Genomic DNA, 5,155 nt, shown 5'->3' on the forward strand with positions numbered 1-5,155 from the left:
CATTAGGTAGGCAGGCAGGTGAGCGATTAGGAGCCAATGGTCCTGGATTGCAAAGGAATATCTGACTGCCGGTTTAGGCCCAATCCTGTGAGCTTATAGAGTGATGTTCATATATTGAAATTTACAAACACTGTGAGAGGCTTGCTACACAATTTTCACTCTTCAATCATTATCTATAAACTCTTTCCTATATCTGTATGCAATGAAAACCAATAAGGCAAAAAATATTTTATTGTTCGAGTTCTCTAGTTCAAATGGTAAAAGAGAAGCTAAAGATTAACCAGTATAGTTGAGAGAAGAGAAGAGAGACCAAGATTGAACTATCACAAATGAATAGTATAGATATATTTCTGAATCTTAGAATGAACTAACAGCTTAAAAAACACACTAAAAACTACTAGCATAATGGGATAGAAATATATTTATTGATGCATAAATATTTTCACAAAAAGTTTTAAAATTTAAAAAGGTTTTATAACAACATACATAGTATTTTCACACTTTTATTTAAAAGCTATTATGAACAGAAGAATAGATAACTTGAAAATCATGCATCAAGGAATCTAATCATGGTTACCATAGTGTGAAAGGATTCAAGGTGATTTTACAGCATTCTTCATATTTATTTTCTCTTTTTATTAGGCATACTTATGTTGATATATTAAATTATAGAATATCTTAGTGTGAATATATATCATTTATATTAGTGCTTTTTCTTGGTTTAGAAAATAAAATAGGTATAATCTATGTGTTTTTTTCCTTTCTTTTTTTGAAGGCATTTATTTATTTATTTATTTATTTATTCATTCGTTTATTTATCTATTTATTAATTGTTTAATCCTCACCCAAGGTTATGTTTTCATTGTATTTTTTTTTTAGAGAGAGAGAGAGAGAGAGATCAATGTGAGAGAGAATACCACACACCTCGACTGGGGATTGAGCCCACAATTTTAAGAGAGAGAGAGAGAGAGAGAAGGAGAGAGAGAGAGAGAGATCATGTGAGAGAGAAATACCACACACCTCGACTGGGGATTGAACCCAGAATTTAGGTATGAGCCCTGACTGGGAATTGAAGCTACAGTCTTTCTGATGTATGAAACAATGATCCAACCAACTTAGCTACCTGGCTATGGAGTATACTCCTTGTTTTGTAACTTATATTTTGCCTCTTTGATATGGAGTGATTGGCTTTCCCATAGGTTCTTCATTACTGAGTCAATCAGAAATTAATCAACCACTTACCGAGTACACGTGAAGGTGCTGCTGGAATATATGATCACTGAAGATAGTTCTTAGCAATGCCAAAGGCTGCCTTAGTAATATATTCTATATCGACATATTGTAACCTTAGATAATCTTGTGAAGTGAGCGTAATTCCTAATATAGGGTAATAACTTATAAATTCAGAACACCTGGCAAAACACATGTGACATTTTATTTAAGACCTACAGTGACTATTCAATATATACTTGATCTCCATTTTACAGGCTCAAATGTTTATAAGTGTCACTGATAGCTTTTGAGGAATTAGCTGTCAATTTCAGATTTAAAATACAAATTTCACATACTGAAGATACTTGGGTTTTTAGTTATACTTTGCTCAATTCCTGGAGAGGACTTTAAGAAATTAAATGATATCTTTAAGGCACTCAGCAGATGAGAGCAAGAATTCTAATCTAGATCTTTGAACTCTTTCCAATAAAACTGTTGATGTGTTAGGATATGTAGGAATGTGTGTGTGTGTGTGTGCGAATGTGTGTGTGTGTTACTGACCATAGGGAGCTCCATATCCTCTATTATAAAACCCTAATATGCAAATTGACCAAATAGGGAAATGACAGGTTGCTATGATACATACTGACCACTAGGGAGCAGATGCTCAAATGTAGGAGCTGCAGCTTGGTGGTCAGTGTGCTCCCACAGCGGGAGCACTGCTCAGCCAGAAACTGGGCTCAGGATTGGTGATCACAGCAGTGGTGGCGGGAGCCTCTCCCACCTCCAGAGCAGGCCTTTGCCTGCAGTTGGACATCCCCCAAGGGTTCCGTACTGTGAGAGGGTGCAGGCTAGGGTGAGGACCCCCCACCACCACCATCAGTGCATGAATGTCATGCACAGGGCCTCCAGTATCCCATAATATTCCCCAGGGGCATTGCCATTAAAATTAATTATACTATGCTAATGTGTATTAGAGAGTCCCAAATAGAACATTTCTGAAACACATATGGTAATTATAGTTTCTTGGTAAGACAGACATTACTTCAGCTTATCAATATTTTAAGTTCTTTCCTTCGGTGGTTTTTGGAGAATTTGACTTTTCCACCCTTTTGAAATTAAGTAGAATTGTGTGATATGAGAACACATCATCTTGAACTGGAAGCATTTCACAGAACTGCGGTGTTTTCCTTCGTGGTGCTTTCCTTGCTCTGGCAAACCTTGCATGCTGTCACTGAGCTACATAATAAGATGGTGGAGCCTCTGTTCACAGGAAATGATAGTAGCTTCACTCAGCCAACCAGCAAGAAACATAAAGCATGAGCAATAAATAAACCTTTTTGTTCAAAGCCAAAACAATATTGAAATACTTATTACAGTAGTATAGCCTAGCCTCTACTAATTAACCTTGACAAAATTCATCTATAATTTGACTGAATACTTCAGAAACATGCTTATTCTTTCACTCAGCACATTAAGTGCCTAATATATGTCAGCAGTATACCAGGATCTGTATATATCATGGTGGGTAAAAACGCACATATGACACCTGTCCTCATGAAATTTATGGTTAAGTGCTCACCTGATCCTTTTACTTTAGGATTATAAAAAAGCTTGAGTTGTAACTTCCCTAAAATGTATGAAATGATCCACAGTATTTCCCTTTTAAACAAAATAGAAGCAATTTTAATGTTTGAGTTATCCTGTGTTTATGACAGTATTAACTATGGTTTGTAGCAAGAGATGGGTGAAATGTATAATTTAGTAGATTATCAATTGATCAGTTGGGAACACTGTATGTGTATGTGTGTGTATATATAGATATAGATATATAGATATAGATATTTAAAAGACCAAAGTACTATTATGCTAAAGAGACAATACAAAGAGAAAAAACAGTTATACTTTTCCAGATTGTATATTGCTACCCTCAAGTTGCCTACTACTCTCCACATGGTGTGCACCCTTTATAATTTCACTCTTTATATATCATTTTTGCTATGTTCACTTAAATTCTCCCTCTGCTGTTGATTTTTGTGATTATATCCATAGTATTTAGAAACTTTAGCTCAGACAGATACCAAGCATGCTATTTTGTGATTCTTGACTCTCTTAAGTTTCATGGTGAAAAGTCCTGACATTTTATTCTCTTTTTACTATCTCAGGACAGCATATCGCTTCAGTAAGCTATAACCTTTCCCTATATACCTGCTTACCCCTTTCAGACAAACATAGTGAGTCAACAGAGAAGAAAATGGCTGATTTTTTTTAAATCCTGTTTTCCCATCTGAATAAATCAGACAATAGGAAGGTTTAATAGTTTAGTGTGTCCTCAGAATTTTCTGATCAACCACAGAAATCAGTGTTTGAGATGAGAAAGAATCCACCAACATTTTTTTAAATTTCCTTGTTGTAAAAAGTGGAGCTATGGAAGTTCATCTATATTTTTACACTAATATTAAAATAGTGCCAACCTTTTATGTGTATATTTGTGTTTCCTTGAAAGATAATGATTCAATGTGAAATACCTCAAAATTGTGCTTCCCCCATTACAATAGCTAATAAACAAAACTGGAAAAATAAAAATGCCCAACAATATTGAAATAAATCATTTATGGTATGTTCTTAAAATAAATTCTCTCAGTAATGAAAATTAGAGCTACTACTACTTATAACAAAATAAGTAATTCTCAAAAATTAGTGTTTAGTAATATTGAAATGTCAGACATAAAATAAAATGTAACATATTATTCAATTAATATAAAGTTGAAAAAATAGCAAGCCCAAATTACTGTATGTATGATGGCATATTTAAATTGTCATTATTAATTAATTAATATAATACAATTGTTTTTATGTTTTAGCTATTTATATTTTATCAAATTTACCATTTCATTGTTCTTCATTCTTTCCTCTATCTCCAGCCCTCCATCTGGGGTTCTTTTCTCTCAGCCTAAAAACACCCATGGTGTTTCTTCATTTAGTATGGGTCTGCTAGTGATAAATTCTTCCTGCTCAGTTTTGGTTGTCAAATAAATATTTTAATTAACATTAAATTTGAGGTAGGAAATTTTAGATATAGTACAGGTTTACTTTAATACATGAAATATATAATTCCATTATCTTTTATCTTACATATTTTTGTTGCATAATAACCAGCTGTCAGATTTCATATCTTATAGCTTTTTGTTTGTTTTACCATATGATTAGATGTGGTCTTTATTTTCTTCTCCTTTTTCTAAAAAAAAAATACATATTTTTAGATTTTATATGGCTTCTTGAATCTGTAAATTGATTTCTTTCATAACATTTTTAAAATTTGCCATTATCCCTTCAAACATTGCTCTGCCTTCCCATTTTTCTCTGCCTTCTCCTCTTGGGACTCCAATAACCATATGGTAGAACTTGTTACTGAATACCCTATAAATCTGATGTCTATCTTTAGGTATTTTCTATCATTTTGTCTTGGTGCTTCATTTCAAGTAGTTTCTTCCTATCTATCTTCCAATTATGTCTTCTTCAGTTGTGCCTATTATGCTGCTAAATAAGTCAATGGATTTCTTAATTTGAATTAATAATACTTAATTTTTGGAAATTTTAGAAATAGTTCCCACACTATGAGAAACTTTTTTTTAAATTAAATTTATTAGGGTGACACTGGTTAATAAAATATACAGGTTTCGGGTGCACAATTCTACCAACAAATCATCTGTACACTGCATTGTGTTCATTACCCCAAGTCAAGTCTATATCCATCACCATTTAACCCCCTATACCAGGGGTGGGCAACCCCTGGCACGCGTGCCAAACATGGCACACCAGTAACTTTTGCTGGCACGCGAAACCCTCTCTTAAAATATTCCATTTACAATTTTTTTTATTAATATTGACTTTTTTATTTTCAGATAAATTCAGTGTAGGGTGCATTTTAGATAAATAATTT

This window comes from Myotis davidii, unplaced genomic scaffold (genome assembly GCF_000327345.1).
Source record: "Myotis davidii unplaced genomic scaffold, ASM32734v1 scaffold756, whole genome shotgun sequence".
NCBI classification, from domain to species: domain Eukaryota; kingdom Metazoa; phylum Chordata; class Mammalia; order Chiroptera; family Vespertilionidae; genus Myotis; species Myotis davidii.